The sequence below is a fragment of the Myotis daubentonii genome, chromosome 2 (genome assembly GCF_963259705.1).
Source record: "Myotis daubentonii chromosome 2, mMyoDau2.1, whole genome shotgun sequence".
Taxonomy (NCBI): domain Eukaryota; kingdom Metazoa; phylum Chordata; class Mammalia; order Chiroptera; family Vespertilionidae; genus Myotis; species Myotis daubentonii.
In genome coordinates, this window is record NC_081841.1 from 96,567,339 (window position 1) to 96,594,785 (window position 27,447).

At 42.9% G+C, this 27,447-nt stretch overlaps 1 protein-coding gene across 1 annotated transcript in view; it reads left to right on the forward strand.

Moving 5' to 3' along the window:
• The first annotated feature begins 609 nt into the window (after positions 1 to 609).
• Positions 610 to 27,447, forward strand: part of DDX11 (DEAD/H-box helicase 11) — a 276,819-nt gene continuing 249,981 nt past the window's right edge. Inside the window, 2 exon segments of the mRNA XM_059683893.1 lie at positions 610 to 778; positions 1,824 to 1,904. The gene's annotated coding sequence lies outside the window, so the exon portion shown is untranslated.

Below are 27,447 nucleotides of genomic sequence, written 5' to 3' on the forward strand. Positions count from 1 at the left end.
AGTCAATAACATTTTAATAGGTAAGTATGGTGGCAGAAGGGTACTAGATTTAATTGTGTGATCACTAGGTAAGTCACATCAATGTCCAATCAGTATTGTTGTACTCCTGAAACTAATATCATATTGCATGACAATTGAAATTGGAAAAAAAAGACGTCCAAGTTCCTGTACAACCCAGTTGAGGCGAGTACTGTCCATTCAGAGGTAAAAATAACACGTTCACATATTAAGGCCTGGCAAGAGCGAGGATCAGAATACTGGTTTCTCAATTTTCTGCTAGCCTTTTTGCCTGCAGTGTTTGGTAAATATGAGCCCATTTCTTCCAGCCAATCATCTGTGGAGATTAGAACATCTGCGCCAATAGGCGGAGGATCAAGCATCCTGCACCGGGCAGGACTGCAAGGGAGGTCGCAGGTTGGCATGAACCCCAAAGGCTGTGTATGGTCAGAAAGGCTGGCCCAGGGTCCATCACCTGCAGCCTTCCTACCTCCAGGAAAGAGTCCTGGCTGGAGTTAGCCGCGCAACCTCAGTGGTGCAAAAAGAGACCACGCCCAAGTCCCCAAGGGAGCACGCGCAGTGGCGCGGGGCGTGGCAGCGCTGCAGGCTCCTCTGGGAATCGAGCGGAGCCGCGCTTTTAAGCTCCACGACCTTATCTCTCATACCTCAGCCGCCTGGCCTGAAGCGAAGCTGTCTTGCCCGAGAAGAGAGTGGTCACGGTGTCGCGTGGTAACAAAGCTTAGGACGAGGAGAGCCTACATGAGAAAGGACGTCCTCCGGTGTAAGTGCTAACCAGTGGCTGTTTGCGGAGGGGCGGGAAAAACCTTGGCGACATGGAGGGGCGGAGCTAATGTGTGATTGATAGGCGAGAAGCCTGTGCAAGGGCGAATGGGAGGTGAGTGAGGGCGGGATCTTCAGTTGAACTGGAGTGGTGCTTTGGAGTAATAATAACTAACACGCACCAGGGACTTCAGTAACCCATCTGTGCTAACCGCTTTTTATAAGTTACTTATTTAGTGGTCACTGCAACCTTATGGATATGCAGTTTTATCTGTCTCTCCTTTACACGCGGGGAAACTGAGGGTTAGGGCTATTAACTTAGGCAAGAATACAGCTGGGGTCCCAAATTTAGAAGCCTCACCTCGAGCCCATACTGTAAATGGCTCTGCCCTTCAGAAAAGCAAGGTGGAGTGGGGTCCAGTCAAGAGGGTTCGGTTGAATGGAATTGACCAGATTGTTGGAGGATGTGCTATGAAAAGTGGATAAAACACCAAGTAGCAGGTTTTTCTACAGCATGTGAGAGCTCTGAGGCTGGAGGTGGGAGGCCGGGCCGTGTCCCCTGCTGTGGGAGCATTGCAGCCCCGCTGGTGCTGTGCCTGGATTAACTGTAGGTGCAGAAAACGTTTTCTTTTGGGGCTGTGTTGTCTCCCAGGTGTGTGAAGTTAAAGCATTGTAGGGACTTAAAATGGGGATTGTGCTTTTAAATTGTTTCTGTCTTGTCTGGCTGCCATAACAAAATGCCATACATTGAGTGGCTTAAACAACAGAGTATTTTGTTTGTTTGTTTTTGTTCTATTTTAATTCTCACCCGAGGATATTTTCCCCATTGATTTCTAGAGAGAGTGGAAAGGAAGTAGGAGAGGGGGAGAGAGAGAAACATCGTGGGAGAGAAACAGATTGGTTGCCTCCCGCCCCTATCAGGGCTGGGGAACTTGCACCCCAGGTACCCTTGACCAGGATCCTTGGATCTGCAAGCTGATGCTCTAACCACTTAGCACAGTGGCCAGAGCCAGAGTTCTTTTCTTTTTTTTTTCTTGTTCCTTAAGTTCTAGACATTGGAAAGTCGAAGATTAAGGTCCCAGCCTATTCTGTTCCCTGTCCAGGACCCTTTTCCTGTCTTGCAGAAGGTCGGTTCCTTTCTTACTAGTACTTGTCCTCACATGGCTGGTAAGGAGAGAGCTCTCTCTTACTCCTAGAAGGCCACCAATCTTAATAGGATTAGGGCCACTATTATACCTTAATTTAATTTTAATTACCCTTTTCATTTTATGTTAATTGCCTCCTAAAAGCCCTCCTCCAAATAAAATAGGGTCTCATGTTGGGGGTTAGGGCTTTAACACATGAGTTTGAGGGAGGGTGGGACCCAGTTCAGTCTGTAGCGATAGTTTATCCCCAAGTAAAGAACAAGTGATAATTGAAGACTGAAGAAAATGACACTTTCAAAACTTACACTTTCACATAACCTCTTATTACCTCATTTAATGAGCATGAGGTTTGTGCCTTAGCACTGGTGGGGAATTCTAGGGAGAACTTGTGTGGAAGGTCATGGTTGTCCTTCAGGCAGCCAATCTGAAGAGGTCAGAAAAAGCTACACCAAGCATTCTTAAAGCACACCTAGTGTATCTACTATTTGCGGATTTATCTAAACCCTTGTTTAACTTCTGACTTAGCTTGTGCTGTTTCTGGAATAATGAGATCCATAATTACCATCCACGGGGAGTGAAATAATAATTACTTTTTTTTTTCTTTTAATCCTCACCCGAGGTTATTTTTCCATTGATTTTTAGAAAAAGTGGAAGAGAGAGGGAAAGATAGAGAAATATCGATGTCAGAGAAACATATCAATGGGTTGCCTCCTGCACATGCCCCAACCAGGGCCTGGGCCGGGGAAGAGCCTGCAACTGAGGTATGTGCCCTTGATTGGAATCAAACCTGGGACCCTTTGGTCCACATGCTGGCGCTCTATCCACTGAGCCAAACCAGCTAGGGCAATCATTACTTTTTTCTGTATTGTTTCCTGTTGTTATTCTAAAGTTTGGTAAACAAGTCTATTTTCACCTTACCCTGGTGAGAGAAGAATGAGGACATACAAAGCTTAGGAGCTTGAGGGTCTGGCAGATGTGCGTTCAAATCTTGGATTCAGGCAATTGCTATGTGACTATCGACATGTTACTTAACTTTTTGTTTTGAAAACAAATTTTTTATTGATTTCAGAGAGGAAGGGAAAGGGAGAGAAAATCATTGATCGCTGCCTTCTGCACACCTCCTACTGTGGATGGAACCTGCAACCCAGACATGTGCCCTGACCGTGATTTGAATCATGACTCCTAGTGTCATAGATCAATACCCAACCACTGAGCTACACCAAGTGGGCAAGTCACTTAATCTTTCTGTCAGTTTCTTCATCTGTGAAATAGAGCTAGTAATAATACTGACCACATGGTTGTTGTGAGGTTATATGAAGACAGTTTGAAACGACTAAAGAACTGGCCTTGCACTAGATATTTAAGTTATGGGACATCCTTCACTGACACCTCTGAAGAGGTTTCTATAATAGAAACCTCCACCTACAGCCCCCATGTCAAGCTTGCTGTATATTCATCAAATTTTTATTGAATCCCTGCTACTTGTCACAGCACCTGGCATGCTGAGTGCTAGGGGCAGGGAAGAACAAGACAGACAAAGTTCTTTCTCTTATGCATCTTATACTGTAGTGGGGAGGACTAAATGAATTGAGTTGAGTGCTAAGAACTATGAAGAAATTAAATGCAGGGTAATGACATCAAAGAGTGACTTTCCGTAGAGCGGCCTGCGTGTGTGCATGCACACGTATTTGGAGGGAGGGTGTTTGAGCACTGTAGGGGGGCCAACTAAAGGGAGAGACTTCCTGAGGAGCTGAGCTGTCGCTGAGGACTCCTCATTCCCTGGGGAGGGACAGAAAGTGCAGAGCTGATAAGATCAGGCTGGATGCCTTAGATATCTGTAGGCTGACTTGTGATCTGTTTAAAAGGGCCTGATTCTTGAGGCCAAAACATTTTTTGGAGGCAGCTCTGGTTTGTACGGAAATGGAAGGTAGGATAAACTAAGCAGCATACTAACGGTATCTGTAAAATAAAGTTATGTACATTAACCTGTGCCATGTCAGAAAAACTGTAATTGTACTTGTAATTCTCTGCCTGTGTGTCATGATTCTATTTACAGGTCTCCCATCAGGATAAAGCAGCATCTGTCATGCAAATACCGCCCTGTGCAGAAGTGAGGGAAGACTGCTGCAGAAGTGAATACAGGCAACATCTTTGATCCCAGGGCACAGGTCTTTGAGAGGAAATCTCCAAGCCTCTCGAAGAGGCATTAGAAGGCTATCCAGGCAGCAAAAGTACCTCAGGTGAAATGCAGGGAGTTTCTGTATAAGGGCTTTCGTATTCTGCATTCTTCTAGAGCCCTTTGTGATAAATGTCGCTGGGTGGATTGCATGATTTGGTGTGGCTTCATGGGGATATGCACATGATAGAGAACATGATCTCTGCTTGCCAAATAATGTAGAGCCTAAGGAGAAAATCCGTAATCAGTATTGAGACTGCTCTTAAGAACTGTTCTAGATTTCAAGCCCGTTCTTCCTGGTTCATCAGAGAACTACCAGATATTTTTCTCCCCTTAGGATCATGGCTGATAAAAACCAGGAGATCGGTGACACCCATTCCCCTTTTCTCTTCACACCCTATTCCATCCAGATAGACTTCTTGACAGTGCTGTACCAGGTGTTGGAAGATGGCAAGAGTGGGATATTTGAGAGTCCAACTGGCACTGTAAGTATGAGCAGTTGCCCCAAGAGGGCTCTTGGGAGACCCTGATTACAACTAGTCAATGGTTTATTTGCCTCTGCAGAGATTTTCATGGTTTGGAGTTGGGCAAAGTAGTTTTCTCAGTTTACCTTTCTGAGTAATGCTCACTTCCCTCTATTAAATTGTTAAACACAACCCCGGGTTCTAAGGAAAATTAGGTTACAGGCTAAGGAGAATTTGAATGGCAGTGGTTCTCCTTCAGGGAGCAACATAGAAATTTATTGCCCTGCCAGGTTGGGCTCAGTTGGTTGAGCATTGTCCCATGTACCAGGAAGTTACTGGTTTGATTCCTGGTCAGGGCACATGCCTGGTTTGTGGGTTGAACCCCAGTAGGGGCATGCAGAAGATAGCTGATCAATGTTTCTTTTTTTTTTTTTTTTTTTTTTTTTATTGCTTAAAGTATTACAAAGGGTATTACATATGTATCCATTTTATCCCCCCACCCTAGACAGTCCCCTAGCCTCCCCTATCACCCAGTGTCTTATGTCCATTGGTTATGCTTATATGCATGCATACAAGTCCTTTAGTTGATCTCTTACCCCCCTACCTCCTGCCCCCCAACCCTCCCCGGCCTTCCTGCTGCAGTTTGACAATCTGTTTGAGGCAATGTTTCTTTCTCATCAATGTTTCTCTCTCTCCCTCTCCATTCCTCTCTCTGAAATAAATGAAAACATTTTTTTAAAAAAAGTCAAATTTATCAAATTTGGCGCCATGGGCTGGTGCTTTTAATTCTTTTGTCTGTTTCTTAAGAAATGTACTTTTCTCATAGCACATTTTGAAATTATAACCTATGTGCTCTTGTTTCCTGATTTGTGGATTTTAGTGATTGGTACCTTCCTCTTGTGATGGATAAGATATAGCTTTCTTACCATCCCTTTTCTCTGCCACTCCTGATGTAATTAGCTGTTTTTAGTCTCTGCTAAGTCATTATACTATGATTGTTTTTTCATGGAATAATGTTATTGTTCTAGAGTTAGTAATTGCCTTTTAAAAGCTTGTTTAGTTTTTAATATGCTTACGCTAATTCCACACACATCATCCAGTAGTCTCTCAATATGATGCAGATTTTCACATTGTCCAAAACTACAGTTGGCCCTTGTCTGTGGGTCCTGCACGCATGGGTTCAACCAACTCCAGATCAAAAATATTGGAGGGGGAAAAGCTACCTTGTTGCTGACATGTACTATGTAGTTAGACCTATGACAGTTGCTGAACATGTAGAGACTTTTTCTTATTATTATTCCCTAAACAATATAGTATAGTAATTATTTATATAACATTCACATTATATTATCATAAGTAATCTACACATGATTTAAAGTATATGGGAGGATGTGCATAGGTTATGTGCAAATACTAAGTCATCTATCTACACTAATAAAGGGAAAGATGCTAATTGACCATACCTTTGCTACACCCACCAGCCAAACATAGTGACTATGCAAATTAACCCAACAAAGATAGCATTCCCAGGTGTGGCGGGAAGCGTCAGACGCTGCCAGTCGGTCTTGGCCCCAGAACGGGACCCAGAGAGACAGGCCGGGCAGTGAAAGACACTGCCCGTGTGGTCCATGCCCCAGATCGAGGACCCGAGGAGGCGGGTCAGTCAGCGCCAGAAGCCACCCTTGGGGTTCGTGCCCCAGATTGTGGACGGGGGAGATGGACGGGCAGCTCCAGATGCCGCCCGTGGAGTCTGGGCCCCTGATTGAGGATGCAGGGGAGGCGGGGCCAGACACCACCCCTGTGGTCCGGGCCCCAGATCGGGACCTGGGGAGGTGGGTGGGAAGCTCCAGAAGCCACCCACGTGGTCCGGGTCCCAAACTGGGGAAAGGGTAGCTTGGGTGGGCAGCACCCGACACCACCCGGGGAGTCAGGGCGGGTAGCGCCAGACACCACCTGCGGGGCCCGGGCCCCAGATCGGGGATGGGCGAGACTCCACCCACAGGGTCCAGTAGAGCAAGTACACTGGTGTCTTGGGGGGCGTGGTTCCCTCTGTCATCCAGCTTCCTCATCACAGCTGTGGAAACTGACAGCAGGGAGGAGGAAGTCCCACCCTCACAGAATTAGCCAGAATCAGCCGTTGGTCACACAGCTGTCAGCTGCCTGACAGCCAGGACTCTCATTCACCTGCGTCTCAGACCATGACAGTAGAGAGGTGGGACTATGTCCAAAGAAGAACTGTTGATACAAGGTAGTTCTGCAGCCGAAGGATGCCTGCGTTATCGATAGAAAATGTCTGAAGAGCAACGTGCATCTGATCTTGAAAGAAGGCGGCGCCTGCTACAGAATATATCTGAAGACCAGCTACTGGAAAAATCTCACTGTGAAGCTGAAAAACACCGATGTCATCGACAGAAAATGTCTAAAGACCCACGTGCCTTTGAGGTTGAAAGAAGGCGGGAGCGATGACAGTCTAGAGAACAGTCATCAACAAGTACTACCAGTACTGGTAGGAACTCCCTTCTCAGCAAAAATATTGTACATGAGGATGCAATTCTCGAACACAGGTGTGGTGGAATGACTGTTCAATGTGAATTTTGCCTATCCCTAAATTTCTCTGTTGAAAAACCATCCAATGGGAAATTTACTCGATGTTGTAGCAAAGGGAAAGTCTGTCCAAATGATATACATTTTCCAGATTACCCGGCATATTTAAAAAGATGAATGACAAACGAGGATTCTGACCGTAAAAATTTCATGAGAAATATTCGATCCATAAATAGTTCTTTTGCATTTGCTTCCATGGGTGCAAATATTGCATCGCTATCAGGGTATTGGCCATACTATTTTAGAATACCTGGACAAGTTTATCACCATACTGGAACTTTACATCCTTTGGATGGTGTTTCTCGGAAGTTTGCTCAACTCTATATTTTGGATACAGCCAAAGCTACAAGTAAAAGATTAGCAATGCCAGAAAATCAGGGCTGCTTAGAAAGACTCATGATCAAAATCAACAACCTCATGCATGAAATAAATGAATTAACAAAATCATACAAGATGCTACCTGAGGTAGAATAGGAAGCCCAATCTGAAGCAGCAGCAAAAGGTATTGCTCCCACAGCAGTAACAATGGCAATTAAATATGATCGTAACAGTGACCCAGGTAGATAGAATTCTCCTCGTGTAACCGAGGTTGCTGTCTTATTCAGAAACAAAGATGGAGAACCTCCTTTTGAAAGGGACTTGCTCATTCATTGTAAACCAGATCCCAATAATCCAAGTGCCACTAAAATGAAACAAATCAGTATCCTGTTTCCTACATTAGATGCAATGACATATTCTATTCTTTTTCTTCATGGTGAAAAAGGCTGGGGAACAGATATTGCATTAAGACTTAGAGACAACAGTGTAATCGACAATAATACTAGGCGAAATGTAAGGACACGGGTCAGACAAATGCAGTATTATGATTTCATCTCTCTGTGAGGGACACGTTCAATCCTATTTTAAATGCAGGAAAATTAACAGTTTATTGTGGATTTGTATTCAAAAATGGAGGCCAGTCAGATAAATTTCATCAAAGCAAACCAATCTAAGTTGAGAGCTGAAAAATATAGTGGTTTGGTGGATTACTCAAATCTAGATCTGAAAATGACAATGTGCCGATTGGTAAAATGATAATACTTCCATCATCTCTTCAGTGTAGTCCCAGAAATATGCAGCAGCGATATCAGGATGCTATGGCAATTGTAACGAAGTATGGCAAGCCCAATTTATTTATAACCATGACATGCAACCCCAAATGGGCAGATATCACAAACAATTTACAACGCTGGCAAAAAGTTGAAAACGGACCTGACCTGGTAGCCAGAGTTTTTCATATTAAGCTGAGCACTCTTTTAAATGATATATGTAAATTCCATTTATTTGGCAAAGTAATAGCTAAGATTCATGTCATTGAATTTCAGAAATGCGGACTGCCTCACGCTCACCTATTATTGATATTAGATAGTGAGTCCAAATTACATTCAGAAGATGACATTGACCGTATAGTTAAGGCAGAAATTCCAGATGAGGACAGTGTCCTTGACTTTTTCAAATTGTAAAATCAAATATGGTACATGGACCATGTGGAATACAAAATCCAAATAGTTCATGTATGGAAAATGGAAAATGTTCAAAGGGATATCCAAAAGAATTTCAAAATGCGACCATTGGAAATATTGATGGATATCCCAAATACAAACCAAGATCTGGTAGTACCATTTCTATTGGAAATAAAATTGTCGATAATACTTGGATTGTCCCTTATAACCCGTATTTGTGCCTCTAATATAACTGTCATATAAATGTTGAAGTGTGTGCATCAATGAGAAGACTCAAATATCTATTTAAATACATCTATAAAGGGCATGCTTGTGCAAATATTCAAATTTCTGAAAAAAAATATTATCAATCATGACGAAGTACAGGATTTCATTGATTCCAGGTACGTGAGCACTCCTGAGGCTGTTTGTAGACTTTTTGGAATGCAAATGCATGTCCAATCTCATGCAATCACAAGATTAGCTATTCATTTGCCAAATGATCAGAATTTGTATTTTCATGCCGATGATTTTGCTGAAGTTTTGGATAGGGCTAAAAGGCATAAGTCGACTTTGATGGCTTGGTTCTTATTGAATAGAGAAGACTCTGAAGCACATAATTATTATTTTGGGAGATTCCACAGCATTATGTGTTTAATAATTCTTTGTGGACAAAACACCGAAAGGGTGGGAATAAAGTATCAGGTAGACTGTTCACTGTGAGCTTTAGAGAACCAGAACGATATTACCTTAGACTTTTGCTTCTGCATGTAAAAGTTGCGATAAGTTTTGAGGATCTGCGAACTGTAGGAGGTTTAACTTATGATACATTTCATGAAGCTGCTAAACACCAAGGATTATTACTTGACGACAGTATCTGGAAAGATACGACTGACGATGCAATCATCCTTAATATGCCCAAACAACTACGGCAACTTTTTGCATGCATATGTGTGTTTGGATGTCCTTCAGCTCAGACAAATTATAAGTTGAGAATAAATCTCATTTTATTGAAGATTTCTGTTGGAAAGTACACTGAAGAGAAGGTGCCTATGTGAACTGTGAAATGCATGCCCTTAACGAAATTCAGGAGGTATTCACATTGCATGGAATGAAATGTTCACATTTCAAACTTCTGGACTATCTTTTATTAATGAATGCAAATACATGTGATGAATTGTATGAGCAACAACAGGCAGAGGTTTTGATAAATTTTCTGAATGATGAACAGTTGGCAGCCTTTCAGACTATAACTTCAGCCATCAAAGAGCACACTGTACACCCCAAATGCTTTTTCTTGGATGGTCCAGGTGGTAGTGGAAAAACATATCTGTAAAAAGTTTTAACACATTCTATTAGAGGTTGTGGTGGTACTGTTTTGCCCACAGCATCTACAGGAATTTCTGCAAATTTACTTCTTGGTGGAAGAACCTTTCATTCCACATATAAATTACCCATTCCATGAAATGAAACTTCAATTTCTAGACTTGATATAAAGAATGAAGCTGCTAAAACCATTAAAAAGGCCCAACTTCTTATTGATGAATGTACCATGGCATCTAGTCATGCTATAATCACCATAGACAGATTACTAAGAAAAATTATGAATTTGAATGTTGCATTTGGTTGGGAAATTCTCCTTCTCAAAGGGGATTTTCAACAGTGCCTCAGTACTGTACCACATGCTATGTGATCGGCCATAGTACACTCAAGTACTGTGATGATTGGGGTGTTTTAGAAAGTTGTCTCTTAAAACAAATATGAGGTCAGAGGATTCTGCTTATAGTGAATGGTTAGTAAAACTTGGAGATGGCAAACTTGATAGCAGTTTTCATTTAGGAATGGATATTATTGAAATCCCCCATGAAATGATTTGTAACGGATCTATTATTGAAGCCACCTTTGGAAATAGTATATCTATAGATACTATTAAAAATATATCTAAACATGCAATTCTTTGTCCAAAAAATGAGCATGTTCAAAACTTAAATGAAGAAATTTTGGATATACTTGATGGAGAATTTCACACATATTTGAGTGATGATTCTGTTGACTCAACAGCTGATACTGAAAAGGAAAATTTTCGCATTGAATTTCTTAATAGTATTACTCCTTCAGGAATGCCGTGTCTTAAATTAAAATAGAAAGTGCGTGCAATCATCATGCTATTGAGAAATCGTAATAGTAAATGGGGTCTTTGTAATGGTACCAGATTTATTATCAAAAGATTACGACCTAACATTATTGAAGGTGAAGTATTAACAGGATCTGCAGAGGGAGAGGTTGTTCTGATTCCAAGAATTGATTTGTCCCCATCTGACACTGGCCTACCATTTAAATTAATTCAACGACAGTTTCCCATGATGCCAGCATTTGCAATGACTATTAATAAATCACAAGGACAAACTCTAGTCCAGGGGTGGGCAAACTTTTTGACTCGAGGGCCACAATGGGTTCTTAAACTGGACCGGACTGCCAGAACAAAAGCATGGATGGAGTGTTCGTGTGAACTAATACAAATTCAAAGTAAACATCATAACATAAAAGGGTATGGCCTTTTTTTTTTTTTTTAGTTTTATTCATTTCAAATGGGCCAGATCCGGCCCGCAGGCCGTAGTTTGCCCACCGCTACTCTAGACAAACTAGGAATATTCCTACCTGAACCCATTTTCGCACTTGGGCAGTTATATGTTGTTTACTCTGAAGTGCGAAGAGCGTGGGATGTTAAAGTTAAAGTTGTAAATACTTTATCCCAGGGGAAATTAGTCAAGCACTCTGAAAGTGTTTTCACTCTTAATGTGGTATACAGGGAGATATTAGAATAAGTTTAATCACTTTATCAATCACTATTTGCATCAATATTGTTTTTATATCATGACTTTGTTGTTATTATTTATTAATAAAATTATGTATTTTCATGTAGAATGTACTCATTTCCTTTTATCTCTCACAGTTTTACTATAGAGAAAGGGCAAATAACAATATTAAAATATTTCCTCTAATTAATTCCTTTTCAGTGTGCACGAATTTCATGCACTGGGTCACTATTCTAATGTAATAAAGGAGAAACATGCAAATTGACTGAACCTCTGCTATACCGCAAGCAATGCCCATCAGCCAATCAGAGCGATTACATGCAAATTAACCCAACCAAGATGGCGGCTGGTAGCCACGGAGCTGGAGCAAGCAGGAGACTTGGTTGCCCCGGCAATGGAGGAAGCCAAGCTTCCCGCCTGCCCTGGTCAGTTGTGGCCTCTGCTCACGGCAACAAAGTTTCAATTAAAGAAGATAAATAAATCCTAGATACCTGCTTCCAGCTACTGGGAGCTCTACTGGAAGCTTGGGTGGCTGGGGGCCGTGGCCTGCAAACAGCCATAAGCCCCTCAACCAGACTGGCCATGCATCCCAGCAGGACCCCCCCACCACCCTGAAGGGACGGTGGCCAGCCTGAAATGGCCCTCAGCCCCTCACCTAGGCTGTCCAGGCACCCCAGCAGGACCCCCACCCTGATCTGGAACACCCTTCAGGGCAAACCATCCGTCCCTCACCCATGCACGAGGCCTCTATCCTATATAAGAAAAGGGTAACATGCAAATTGATCCTAACAGCAGAATGACTGGGAATGACTGGTCACTGTGACACACATGACTACCAGGGGGCAGACGCTCAATGCAGGAGCTGTCCCCTGGTTTTCATTGTGCTCCCACAGGGGGAGCTCTGCTCAGCCACAAGTCAGGCTGATGGCTGCCCGTAAAGTGTTGGTGGTGGGAACCCCTCTCGCCTCCTCACCAGCGCTAAGGATATCCGACTGCAGCTTAGGTCTGCTCCCTGCTGGCAAGTGGACATCCCCCGAGGGCTCCTGGGCTGCCAGAGTGATGTCTGACTGCCAGCTTAGGCCCAACCCCCAGGGGAGTGGGCCTAAGCCAGCAGGTGGTCATCCCCCGAGGGGTCCCAGACTGCAAGTGGGCACAGGCCAAGCTGAGGGACCACCCCCTCTCCCCCAGGCGCACAAATTTTTGTGCACTGGGACTCTAGTCTTACCTAATAATAGACAAACATGTAAATTGACCGTACCTTCGCTATGCTAACCAGCCAATCAGGAGAGTGCAAACTAAGTAAACAAAGATGGTGGTTAATTTGCATACGTAGTCTCCAAGCAGTGGAGCAATCCTGATGTCCCGGGGCTGGCAGATCAGCGAGGCCTCACAGCCCCAGCGGCTGGCAGAGCAGCAAGGCCTCTTGTCCCCAGAGGCCAGTGAAGCAGCGAGGCCTGACGTTTCCGGGGCCGGCGGGGCAGCGAGGCCTCACGGCTCAGGGGCCAGCAGAGCCGAGAGGCCTGACTTCTCCGGGGCCGGGGGACCAGCGAGGCCTCATGGCTACGGGGCCAGCGGAGCAGCGAGGCCTGACGATTCGGGGCCGGCTCCGCCTGGAGCCCGGCCAGACCGAAGGCCTGGATCCTGGGTGCCGGAGTCAAACCAGTGCCAGCAGCCAGGGGAAAGGAAGGCCTATTGCACGAATCTCTTCGTGCAACAGACCTCTAGTCCTATCTAATAATAGACAAACATGGTAATTAACCATAAGTCTGACCTGCTTCCCATTGGCTAATCAGGGCGATATGCAAATTAACTGCCAACCAAGATTGTGGTTCACTGCCAACAAAGATGGCGGTTAATTTGCATACATAGGCGCAATCATGGGAGGCGAAAGGGATCGGAAACCCAGGCGGCAGGCAAGAGCTGAGGGCCGGGCAATGGCGGCCCTGCCGGCAGCCTTTTTCCCAGCCCCCAGCAGGTGATCGCCATTTGAAAGCCTGGCGGCAGGCGAGGCAACAACCCCAAGCCGGGGGTGCTTGCTGCCTGTGGCCTGAGATCGCAGTGTGGATGAGAGAGAGCGCCCGGCTGGCCTGATTCCCCGTGATCGCCATGGCCATCAGAGGGAGAGAGAGCCTGGCCGCAGGCTAGCCGGCATCCCCGGATCCCCCAGGGGGCAGGGTGCCAGCTGGCCTGCTTCCCTGTGATCCCCATGGCACCCCCGGCACCTCAGCAGCTGAGATGCAAAGTTTGGGGTTGAAATGACTTTTCCCAACCACATCTGCAAATATCCTGGGGAAGGCATCACTGAAGAGTTCACAACAACCGTCTCACTTGGCAAGGAAGAAAACAGTTGGCAACGGAAACAATCCCTTACATCAAAGTGAAGGTCCCTCTGAGTAAAAAAGAATATTTCCAAAGTAAAGGAGGGAGCAGGCAAAAATAATAGGTTCTCATGACTTCCACTGAAGTTTGAGCATATGACAGAGTCAACACAAACAGACAAATTAAAACAGACAGTGGGCCAAACCAGTTTGGCTCAATGGATAGAGCGTCGGCCTGCGGACTGAAGGGTCCCAGGTTCAATTGCAGTCAAGGGCATGTACCTTGGTTGCGGGCACATCCCCAGTAGCAGGTGTGCAGGAGGCAGCTGGTCGATGTTTCTCTCTCATCGATGTTTCTGACTCTCTATCCCTCTCCCTTCCTCTCTGTAAAGTATCAATAAAATATATTTTTTAAAAAATAAAGACAATGAACATTCAAATGACCTAAATCAACTGTCGCTGTTTGTCCCAATAGCAGCAATGCTTATGTGATAATATAGTTTAACAAACACAAAAGAAGTCACATGATAAGAGAGTTTTGGCTTCTAAAGTAAATTGAATATGTTCTTTAAAATTTCTCATGTCCTCCCCTCTGCCTATAATTCTTAATTTTCCAATCAGAAAATTACCCCAGGTGATCCAGTTATATGTAGAACTCCAGTAACCTAACTTATTTAAAACAGACAAATATCCCAATCATTTTTAAAATATTTAAATTGAAATTTTGGGGTTAAAAATTGTAGAAGATATTTAGATCCAAATATATTTTCTGAATAGAAAATATTTCAGTTTTTGATTTTAAAACAATAAATATAAAAAAGTATGTAAGTGACACATTTTCCCAAGGAACTCTGAATTAGTACCTTTCCCTCTAACTTTCTTCAAATTAAGAGAATCTACGCCGTTCCCTATACTGCACAAGTTTTAATGAAAGAAAATAAGACTTTCTAAGAGCATCAAATACATGTTTTCTTATTTACAAACATATATACTCCTCTCTCCCTCTCTCTCTCTCTCTCTCTCTCTCTCTCTCTCTCTCTCTCTCTCTCTCTCTCCCCCGCCCCCCTCTCTCTCAAATATATTCTCACAGATTCAGAGAGGAAGGGAGAGGGAGAGAGATTGAAACATCAATGATGAGAGAGAATCATTGATCGGCTGCCTCCTACATGCCCTGTACTGGGGATCAAGCCCACAACCCTGGCATGTGGCCTGACCTGGAATCAAACTGTGACTTCCTGGTTCATAGGTCCATGCAAAACCTCTGAGTCACACCGGCTGGGCTCAATTCTTATTTATAAATTCATTCCAAGGACATGTACAGCTTGAAAAGCTTTGGAAGCAGTTTCAAAAAATCTAGCTTTTAAGTAACAAGAAAACAGTTATAGATGAAAGTTTAAATTAAAAGAAAAAAATTGTTTTAATTTATTCAAGAGTGGGAACATCCTCCATGAAAATGTGTGCCTTGACTGTGGATGGCTGGGTGGCCTTATCACACCTTAGGAATTCAAATGCTTTTTACAATGACAAGAAAGAGAGTTTCATCTCATTTCTCTCCCAGGGTAGACTTCTGTCAACAGAAGGTGGACATCAATAAAAGGAGGGGCTTGCGCAATCAATCCAGAAAGTCAGCAATCTATGAATAATCCAGAAGCCAGTATTTATCTCCTCTGCCACACACCCTCCCTCCCAGCCAGTGAGCAAGATAATTACTCTCAAGTCAAGCTAAGTGCCTCCCAATCACAGTGGCCCAATGCTGACATACAAAGCATACAAATAATTCTCACTCTGGCATAAAAGTGACAACTTCTCTTGGAAGAAAAGCAAATACTGTAAATTTCTCAAAGTCTTCCTGAAACATTTTTTAAAGTAATTTTTACTTCTTTAGAAAAAATGCATACATGGCGCACCATCAACACTAATAAAAGAGAAAAATGGTAATTGGCATACGAGCTACCCTTTTCATTGGCTAATCAGGGCTATATGCAAATTAACTGCCAACAAGATGGCGGTTAATTTGCATATGTAGGCACAATGCAGGGAGGCGAAAGGGAAGCAGGAAGAAGCCCCCTGCCACTGACAGTGATCAGAAACCCAGGGGGGAGCTAAGAGCTGGGGGGCAGGGCAAAGGCGGCCCTGGGGAGAATCAGGTGCCTTTGCCGCCCTGGCCAGTGATAGCAGGAAGTAGGGGTGGAGCCAGCGATGGGAGCTGGGCATGGTCGAAGCTGGCAGTCCCAGGAGCTAGGGGTCCCTTGCCTGTGCCTAAAGCGAAGCCCACGATCGCAGGGCTGCTGCAGCTGCGGGTCCCCGCTGCCTGGGCCGGACGCCTAGGCCAGAGGCATCAGGCCTGGGCAAGGGGCCGATCCTGCGATTGGAGGGTGATGGGGGTCAACGGCTGAGGGCTCCCAGTATGTGAGAGGGGGCAGGCTGGGCTGAGGGACACTCCCCCGCCACACAAACCCAGTGCACGAATTTCGTGCACCAGGCCCCTAGTCTGTAATAAAAGGCCCATTCTATAAAATTTTACCTGGTCCTACTCATATCTGCAATCATAACCATATTTACAGACAAATATATCTATACTAATTAAAGAGTAATATGCTAATTAGATTGGGAGACTTTCCAGGAGACCTTCCAGATGTTCTTCTGGACAAAGTCATGTTGGTGGGCTGAGGTAGAGGAGGTTAGAGGCCAAGAGGTAGGGCAGTTGTGATCAGGCTTGTGGGGGGCGGGGCCGTTGGGGGTAAGCAGACCAGCAGGGGGGCCAGTTGGGGGCAAGCAGCCCATCAGTGGAGGTCAGTTGGAGCTGATGAGGGCATCGGGGGTGGGGGTGGGGGTGGGAGCAGTTTGGAGTGAGCAGGCCAGCAGGGGGAAAGTTTGGGATGAGCAGACCAGTGGGGAGGGAAGGTAGGGGCAAGCAGGCCAGCAGGGGGGGCAGTTTGGGGTGATCAGGCTGGCAGGGGGCATTTGGAGGCAAGCAGGCCGGCAGCGGGCGGGGGACGGGTGTGACCAGTTGGGGGCGAGCAGGCCAGCAGGCAGAGTGGGTAGAGGCGAGCAGGCACGCAGGTGAGCGGTTAGGAGCCAGGAGTCCCGGATTGCGAGAGGGATGTCCAACTGCCGGTTTAGGCCCGATCCCTGTGAACTGACAGTAGGACATCCTTTGAGGGGTCCCAAATTGGAGAGGGTGCAGGCCAGGCTGAGGAACACACCCTCCCCCATGTACGAATTTAGTGCACCGGGCCACTAGTTTAATCTAATAATAGACAAACATGGTAATTGGCCGTACCTTTGCTACGCTTCCCATTGGCTAATCTGGGCAATATGCAAGTTAACTTCCAACAAAGATGGCGGTTAATTTACATACATAGGTGCAATGCCAGGAGTCGAAAGGAGAAGGACGGAAGAAGCCGCCTGCCGCTGACGGTGATCGGAAACCCAGGCGACAGGCAAGAGCCGGGTTGGCTATGGGAGTGCACCGACCACAAAGGGGCAGCTCCTGCATTGAGCATCTGTCCCCTGGTGGTCAGTGTGTGTCATAGCGACTGGTCATTCCAGTTGTTATGGCATTCTGGTCGCTTAGGCTTTTATACATATACTAGTAGCCCGGTGCCCAAAAATTTGTGCACTCGGGGGTTCTCTCAGTTACTAAACGTTTATCGGCACAACACTGACCACGGTGGTGGTGGTCTTGTCAGAATGTGTTCTATTATGCAGATGAAAATCTATTTAAACAGATTTGATGTAGATATTTTCAAAGATGGAAGAATTGTCTCTGTCAACTATTTTAGTTGATTCATATCTTCACTAATTGTCATCATTGCTAAGTTTTCAGTCCCCAAGTGGATTGCTGGATATAATAGGTCATGCATCTTTGAAGCCCGCCATGTTCCACGCCACCCCCTGGTGGTCAGCGTGCATCATAGCGAGTGGTCTAACTCCCGGTCAAGGGGACAATTTGAATATTATGCTTTTATTATATAGGACATCTTCAAATACTCTAGTATTCCAAATTTCCAATGGTCTGACATATTTTGTATAATGTATTTTTTTTATTTATTGCTTAAAGTATTACAAAGGGTATTACATATGTGTCCATTTTTCCCCCCGCCCTAGACAGTCCCCTAGCCTCCCCTATTCCCCAGTGTCTTATGTCCATTGGTTATGCTTATATGCATGCATGCAAGTCCTTTTGTAGATCTCTTACCCCCCTACCTCCTGCCCCCCAACCCTCCTCGGCCTTCCCGCTGCAGTTGACAATCTGTTTGAGGCAGCTCTGCCTCTGTATCTATTATTGTTCAAAAGTTTGTAATGGTCTCCATTATCCATGAATGATGGTATTTTTCCTTCATTGACTGGCTTATTTCACTTAGCATAATGCTCTCCAGTTCCATCCATGACGTTGCAAATGGTAAGAGTTCCTTCCTTTTTACAGCAGCATAGTATTCCATTGTGTAGATGTACCACAGTTTTCTAATCCATTCATCTACTGATGGGCACTTAGGCTGTTTCCAGATCTTAGCTATGGTGAATTGTGCTGCTATGAACATAGGGGTGCACATATCCTTTCTGATTGGTGTTTCTGGTTTCTTGGGATATATTCCTAGAAGTGGGATCACAGGGTCAAATTGGAGTTCCATTTTCAGTTTTTTAAGGAAACTCCATACTGTCTTCCATAGTGGCTGCACCAGTCTGCATTCCCACCAGCAGTGCACAAGTGTTCCTTTTTCTCCACATCCTCTCCAGCACTTGTCGTTTGTTGATTTGTTGATGATAGCCAGTCTGACAGGTGTGAGATGGTACCTCATTGTTGTTTTGATTTGCATCTCTCGGATGATTAGTGACTTTGAGCATGTTTTCATATGTCTCTTGGCTTTCTGAATGTCCACTTTTGAAAGGTGTCTATTTAGGTCCTTTGCCCATTTTTTGATTGGATTGTTTATCTTCCTTTTGTTAAGTTGTATGAGTTCCCTATAAATTTTGGAGATTAGGCCCTTATCAGATATGTCATTGGCAAATATGTTTTCCCACACAGTGGGTTTTCTCGTTGTTTTGTTGATGGTTTCTTTTGCTGTGCAGAAGCTTTTTATTTTGATGTGGTCCCATTTGTTCATTTTCTCTTTCTTTTCAAGTGCCCTAGGAGCTGTATCTGTGAAGAAATTGCTTCGGCGTACGTCTGAGATTTTGTTGCCTTTGTTTTTTTTGTTTTTTCTTTTTTTCCCCTATCACCCAGTGTATTATGTCCATTGGTTATGCTTATATGCATGCATACAAGTCCTTTAGTTGATCTCTTACCCCCCTACCTCCTGCCCCCCAACCCACCCCGGCCTTCCTGCTGCAGTTTGACAATCTGTTTGAGGCAGCTCTGCCTCTGTATCTATTATTGTTCAAAAGTTTATAATGGTCTCTATTGACCATGAATGAGTGAGATCATGTGGTATTTTTCCTTTATTGACTGGCTTATTTCACTTAGCATAATGCTCTCCAGTTCCATCCATGACGTTGCAAATGGTAAGAGTTCCTTCCTTTTTACAGCAGCATAGTATTCCATCGTGTAGATGTACCACAGTTTTCTAATCCATTCATCTACTGATGGGCACTTAGGCTGTTTCCAGATCTTAGCTATGGTGAATTGTGTTGCTATGAACATAGGGGTGCATATATCCTTTCTGATTGGTGTTTCTGGTTTCTTGGGATATATTCCTAGAAGTGGGATCACAGGGTCAAATGGGAGTTCCATTTTCAGTTTTTTAAGGAAACTCCATACTGTCTTCCATAGTGGCTGCACCAGTCTGCATTCCCACCAGCAGTGCACAAGTGTTCCTTTTTCTCCACAACCTCTCCAGCACTTGTCGTTTGTTGATTTGTTGATGATAGCCAGTCTGACAGGTGTGAGATGGTACCTCATTGCTGTTTTGATTTGCATCTCTCGGATGATTAGTGACTTTGAGCATGTTTTCATATGTCTCTTGGCTTTCTGAATGTCCTCTTTTGAAAGGTGTCTATTTAGGTCCTTTGCCCATTTTTTGATTGGATTGTTTATCTTCCTTTTGTTAAGTTGTATGAGTTCCCTATAAATTTTGGAGATTAGGCCCTTATCAGATATGTCATTGGCAAATATGTTTTCCCACACAGTGGGTTTTCTCGTTGTTTTGTTGATGGTTTCTTTTGCTGTGCAGAAGCTTTGTATTTTGATGTAGTCCCATTTGTTCATTTTTTCTTTAGTTTCAAGTGCCCTAGGAGCTGTATCAGTGAAGAAATTGCTTCGGCATATGTCTGAAATTTTCTTCCCTTTGGATTCTTCTAGAATTTTTATGGTATCCTGTCGTACATTTAAGTCCTTTATCCATTTTGAGTTTATTTTTGTGTATGGTGTAAGTTGGTGGTCTAGTTTCATTTTCTTGCATATATCTGTCCAATTTTCCCAACACCATTTATTGAAGAGACTATCTTGGCTCCATTGTATGTTCTTGCCTCCTTTGTCAAATATTAATTGAGCATATTGGTTCCAGCCGATTTCTGGGCTCTCTATTCTATTCCATTGATCTATATGCCTATTCTTGTGCCAGTACCAGGCAGTTTTGAGAACAGTGGCTTTGTAATACAACTTGATATCTGGTATTGAGATCCCACCTACTTTGTTCTTTTTCAGGATTGCTGCAGCTATTCGGGGTCTTCTTTTATTCCAGATGAATTTTTGGAAAGTTCGTTCTAGATCTCTGAAGTATGCCGTTGGTATTTTAATGGGAAGTGCGTTGAATTTATAGATTGCTTTGGGTAGTATGGACATTTTAATGATGTTGATTCTACCAATCCATGAACACGGTATGTTCTTCCATCTGTTTATGTCTTCCTCTATATCTTTTTTCAACATCCTGTAGTTTTCTGAGTAGAGGTCTTTTACCTCTTTAGTTAAGTTTATTCCTAGGTAGCTTATTTTTTTTGGTGCGATGGTAAACGGGATTGTTTTTATAATCTCTCTTTCTGAAAGTTCACTATTGGTGTATAGAAATGCCTCAGATTTCTTGGGGTTAATTTTGTATCCTGCTACATTGCCAAATTCATGTATTAAGTCTAGTAGCTTTTTGATGGAGTCTCTAGGGTTTTGTATGTATAAGATCATGTCGTCTGCAAATAAGGACAGTTTTACTTCCTCTTTTCCTATTTGGATGCCTGTTATTTCTTCTTCTTGCCGAATTGCAATGGCTAACACTTCCAGTACTATGTTGAACAGGAGTGGTGAGAGGGGGCATCCCTGTCTTGTTCCTGTTCTTAGGGGAAATGGTGTTAGTTTTTGTCCATTGAGTATGATGTTTGCTGTGGGCCTGTCATATATGGCTTTTATTATGTTGAGGTATGATCCTTCTACTCCCGTCTTACTGAGAGTTTTTATCAAAAATGGGTGTTGAATTTTGTCAAATGCTTTTTCTGCATCAATTGATATGACCATGTGGTTTTTTTCTTTCAATTTGTTTATGTGATGTATCACATTTATTGATTTGCGGATATTGTACCATCCTTGCATCCCTGGGATAAATCCTACTTGGTCATGGTGTATGATCTTTCTGATGTACTGCTGGATCCGATTTGCTAAGATTTTGTTGAGGATTTTGGCATCTATGTTCATGAGGGATATTGGCCTGTAATTCTCTTTCATTGTGTTGTCTTTACCTGGTTTTGGTATTAGGGTGATGTTGGCTTCATAGAATAAGCTTGGAAGTGTTCCTTCCTCTTGAATTTTTTGTAGTAGTCTGAGGAGGATAGGTTTTAGTTCTTCCTTGAATGTTTGGTAAAACTCCACTGTGAAGCCATCTGGTCCTGGGCTTTTGTTTGATGGAAGCTTTTTGATGACTACTTCAATTTCTTCTGTAGTTATTGGCCTGTTGAGATTTTTAGATTCTTCCTGATTGAGTTTTGGAATGTTGTATTTTTCTAGGAATTTGTCCATTTCCTCCATGTTGTCTAGCTTGTTGGAGTAGAGCTGTCCGTAGTATTTTTTAACAATCATTTGTATTTCTGTGGGGTCTGTTGTTATTTCGCCTCTATCGTTTCTGATTTTGTTTATTTGGGTCCTCTCTCTTTGCTTCTTGGTGAGTCTGGCTAGAGGTTTGTCCTTTCAAAGAACCAGCTCTTGGTTTCATTGATTTTCTGTATTGTTTTTTTGGTCTCTATGTCATTTATTTCTGCTCTAATCTTTATTATCTCCTTCCTTCTGCTCACTCTGGGGTTTTCTTGTTGCTCTCTTTCTAATTCTTTGAGTTGTAGATTTAGATGATTTACTTCCATTTTTTCTTGTTTTTTTGAGATAGGCCTGTAGAGCTATAAACTTCCCTCTCAGGACTGCTTTCATTATGTCCCATAGGTTTTGGATTGTTGTGTTTTCATTGTCATTAGTTTCCAGGATGTTTTTAATTTCTTCTTTGTTCTCATTGGTAACCCAATCAATATTTAATAGCATGCTATTCCGCTTCCAGGTGTTTGAGTATTTTGGGTTTTTTTTTTATTGTAGTTTATTTCTAATATTATGCCATTGTGGTCTGCGAAGACGCTTTTTATGATTTCACTCTTCTTGAATTTGGGGATACTTTGCTTGGGACCCAATATATGGTCTATTTTTGAATATGTGTTATGAGCACTTGAGTAGAATGTATATTCCGTGGCATTGGGGTGAAGTGTTCTGAAAATGTCTATTAAGTCCATCTGATCTAGTGAGTCATTTAGGATTGCTGTATCTTTGCTGATTGTTTGTCCAGAGGACTTATCCAGTGCTGTCAGTGGTGTATTAAAGTCCCCTACTATGATTGTATTGTTGTCAATCTCTCCTTTGATATCTTCCAGGAGTTTTTTTTATGAATTTGGGTGCTCCTGCATTGGGTGCATATATGTTTACCAGGGTTATATCTTCTTGTTGTATTGATCCCTTTAGTATTATGAAGTGGCCTTATCTCTTGTTATGGCCTTCACTTTGAGGCCTATTTTGTCTGATACAAGTATTGCTACCCCAGTTTTCTTTTCCTTTCCATTTGCCTGAAAGATATTTTTCCATCCTTTCACTTTCAGTCTGTGTGAGTCCCTTCTAATGAGGTGGGTTTCTTGTAGACAGCAGATGTATGGGTCATGTTTTTTTATCCATTCAGCCACTCGATGTCTTTTGGTTGGAGCATTTAGTCCATTTACGTTTAAAGTTATTATTGAAGGGTATTTGTTTGTAGCCATTTCTTTTTTGTGTGGCTGTTTTCTTTCTGAGCTTTTTATTTCTTATTTTTATACCAGTCCCTTTAGCATTCCTTGCATTGCTGGCTTGTTGGTGATAAACTCCCTTAGCCTTTTTTTGTCTGTGAAGCTTCTTATTTCCCCTTCAAGTTTGAATGATAGCCTTGCTGGATAGAGTATTCTTGGATTCAGTCCTTTGCTTTGCATCACTTTGTAAATTTCTGTCCATTCTTTTCTGGCCTGATGTGGTTCTGTTGAGAAATCATTTGACAATCTAATGGGAGATCCCTTGTATGTAACTTTCTGTCTCTCTCTTGCAGCCTGTAAGATTCTCTCTTTGTCCTGAACATTTGCCATGGTAATTATGATGTGTCTTGGTGTGGGTCTTTTCGGGTTCACCTTGTTTGGGACTCTCTGGGTTTGTGTGACTTTTTTCTTCCCCACCTCAGGGAAGTTTTCTGATATTATTTCTTCTAATAGGTTTTCTAATCCTTGTTCATCTTTCTGTTGTTCTGGTACCCCTATTATTCGTATGTTGTTTCGTTTCATGTTGTCCCAAAGCTCCCTTAGGCTCTCCTCCTGTCTTTTAATTTTTTTCTCCAATTGCAGTACATTTTGGGTGTGTTTTGCTTCCTTGTCTTCTAATTCACTAATTCGGTCCTCCGCTTCTCCTAGTCTACTGTTTATACTTTCAGTGGTGTTTTTCATTGCAGCTGTATCACTCTTCATTTCTTCTTGGGTCTTACTTAAGTTGTTGATTTTGTCATCTGTTTCTTCTAGCTTCTTCCATATGTTATTGTTTTTTTCATCTGTTTCTTCTTGCTTCTTGCGGAGGTTGTCGATTTTTTCCTCCATCCAGTTTATGCACTCTAGGACCCTTATTCTGAATTCTTTTCCTGTCATGTTGCATGCCTCTGCATTACTTAGCTGCTTTTCTGGAGAGTCCTCCTTCTCTTTCCTTTGGGGGTTTCTTTGTCTACCCATGTTTGATCTCACTGACATATCTAGATGTTGAGTCATTCAGTGGCTGCTCCCTGGGTGACAGTGACTCCTTGGTCTGTGGTTGCTCTTCGGGCGGTTGCGGTAGCAGCTGCTCTTCAGCTGGCAGCAGCTCCTCTGGTGGGTGCTGTTCATAGCTTTCGTGGCTCTTTTGGCTGGTGGGGCGAGGTTTCACATACAGCTGCTGTTCCTCAGCAGGGGGTGTGGTGCTCAGGAGGTTGCTGTTGCTTGGATCTGCTGCGTTGATTTAAAGGCACAAAATACAACACAACATGGCACCACGTACCAGGCACTATACACAAATATATTCACGATATTAATAACCCCAAATAAATGTGACCACCCGAATTAAGAGAATTAGGGGATAAGGAAGAAGGAAGAGAAAAAGAGAAAAGAGAAAAAAGAAAAGAAAAGTAGGGACCAAAAAAAGGAGTGCAAAAATGAAATTGGGAAAAAGGAGGGGGGGGGGAATAAAAGCGAGGAAAGAAAAGAAAAGAAAAGAAAAGAAAAAAAGAGTGAAAAGAGAGAATGAAGTGGAAGGGGGGAAGAGACTTTTTATATGAGGAGAATACTCCTATAGAACCGCCACTAATCCCAACAAATTCCAGCAACAGCTCCCTGGAGATGAATGCAAACTGGAAACAACCAATAATATAACGATGAAAATAGAATGGAGAACACTAATCCCAAAATAATATAAAGAGAAAATAAAATGGCACTTTAAAAAATGGTAAAATGGTAGCAGTAATAATACTGCTTAAAAATAAGAAGGTAGTAATTAAAAGGGTAAAATCAGGTGATGGAAAAAGAAGAAAAAAAAGAAATTGGTTTCTTAGTTAAAAGGTGAAAAAAAAAATTGCAGTAGTGAAGGGCCTTCGGTTCTTCTATTCTTCAGTGTGGCTTGCCTTAGACCTGCCAGGTATTCAGGAGAGTGTTGAGTTTCCCTGCGATACACTGTTCCTCTGTTTTGTAAACCACAGTCCTTATTTTAAAGCAGGCCGTATTTGTTTCCCAGACTGCCTTATTTTGTATTTACCAAAGAGTCAGTTTGTGGGTCAGCCTCTGGGTGGCAGTGTTCTGGGGTTAGCCTCTGAGGATATAGGGCATCTCTGTCCAGTGGAAGTTCACTGCCCAGAGCTGGCTGCGTAATAGTTAGTTACCGGCGCTGTGTTGTTGCTGGGATTGAAAATCCCTCTATAGGCCATACCCAGTTAACTCCCAGGGACTGATCAGGTTATTTTAATCCTTGATCTCCTTCAGGATGGAATCTGGTTGTGTCTGTGCTCCTTGCCTGGGGCCTGCGGGGAGGAGTCTCACTCTCTGGAGAGAATGGCTGCCCCAGTCCTGGGCTCAGGGGTGTCTCAGCACTCAATTCGCTGCCACCTCTCCCGGCCCCCCTTCGCTCCTCAGTATCCGAAATGTCCCATGAACAGGAATCAGTGAAAACAAACAAACAAACGCCGGCCGCAGAAACGGGGAAGGCTTGGTTTCTGTAAGCTTCTTCTCTTACCGGGACTGCATGGTCTGGTCAGCTCTTCAGGCTGTCCCCTTTAGGCTCAGTCCTCCGTGATCACAGAACCCAGCTCTCAATTCCCCCAGCGGCGCCAGGAATCCCGCGGTTCTCCTTTCCCCGGTCAGGGGCTGTGCTTGTCCGAAGGGACGCGGCTGTCTGCCATGCGGTCTCCCTCCCACTCTCTGGGCTCAGAGGTCTGGCAAACTTTCCTGCCCAAATCCCTGTTTTTTTTTTTTTACCTTTCCAGGGGAGTTCTGCTCTTCCCGGCTGCAAACCGTCTCACCAGCTGAGCAATTTCGCCAATTCCAGGTGGGTGTTATTAGTTTCAGCTGCTCACTCCATTTGCTCCGGGACACGAATTGGGACGCGTCTGCCTATATCGCCGCCATCTTCCGTCTCCCTGTATAATGTATGTTTTGAACCACGATCCAAATAAAGTCCTACTTTATGATTTTTAAATATGTTTCCTTGCATTTTTAAAGCAATTGTTCTAATTTATTTTTACTTTAAAACACTTTTAAAATTGTGGTTTTATTGATTTTAGAGAGAGGGAGAGGGAAAGAGAAACATAGAAACATTAATGATGAGAGAGAATCATTGATCAGCTGCCTCCTGCATGCCTCACACTGTGAGCAAACCCACAACCCAGGAATGTGCCCTGACTGGGAATTGAACTTCGATCACTTGGTGCATGGGTTGATGCTCATCACTGAACCATACCGCCTGGGCTTCTTGGATTTTTTTGAACTTTGGTTTCTACTTTGATCTCTTGTTTTTCTTCCCTTATGATTTATTTATTGAAGAAACGAGGTCATTTTTCCATAGTTTGGATTTTGCTAATTATGTCTTCATGAAGTTGTCTAACATGTTTCTCTGTTCTCTGTATTTACTGTAAATTAGTAGTTTGATCCAAAGGCTTGATCAGCCTGGCCAGTGTGGCTCACTGATTGAGTGTCAACCCATGAACCAGGAGGTCACAGTTTGATTCCTGGTCAGGGCACATGCCGGGGTTGTGGACTCTTTCCTCAGTGGGGGGTGTGCAGGTGGCAGCCGATCGGTGATTTTTTCTCATCATTTATGTTTCTGTCCCTCTCTTTCTTACCCTTCCTCTCTCTGAAGTCAATGAAAACATATTAAAAATATTTTTAAACATAAATAAAGGCTTGATCAAATTCAGGTTAAATATGGAGGGACAACAAATATTTTGCTAAGTTCTTCCATCAGGAGGTACACAATGTCTGGTTGTCTATTTATTTCGGTGATAGTAACTGTTAATCCATTATGGATTGAAAAATGGTGGTATTCTTATATTAAATCTTCTTCATTGATTAGCTGGTATATTTCTATAAAGAGATATTGTCCCTTATAAACTGTTTTGTTATGCAGTGGTTATATATATATACATATATGTCTGTATATAGCTTGATTTAGTCTTTTTATTTACAATTTTAAAATAAAAAGGTTGTTTCATACCTTTCAATTGCAACCAACTTTATTTTTTCTTAAGCATCAATTCTCCATCAGAACACATACAAGAATCAATCAGTGAATGCATAAATAAATGGAACAACAAATTGATATTTCTCTCCTTCTCAAATAATTAAATTAAAAAATTTTGAACCTTATATTTATAGTCAATTGATTTTTTTACAGAAGTGCCAAGAATTGTATTAAATATTCATAGAAGCAGTAACCACAAGAGCCAAACTGTGGGAACAGTCAAACACCCATCAACTGATGAAAGAATAACCTAAGTGTAGTATGTCTATATAATGAAATACTATTCAACCATAAAAAGGAAGCAGTAATACATACTACAATAATGATGGACCATAAAAATGTATGTTCCATGAAAGAAGCCAGACACAGAAGAACACATATTGCAAACTTTCATTTATATGAAATGTCCAGAATAGTATATGTAGTACTTGGTATTAATACTGTACC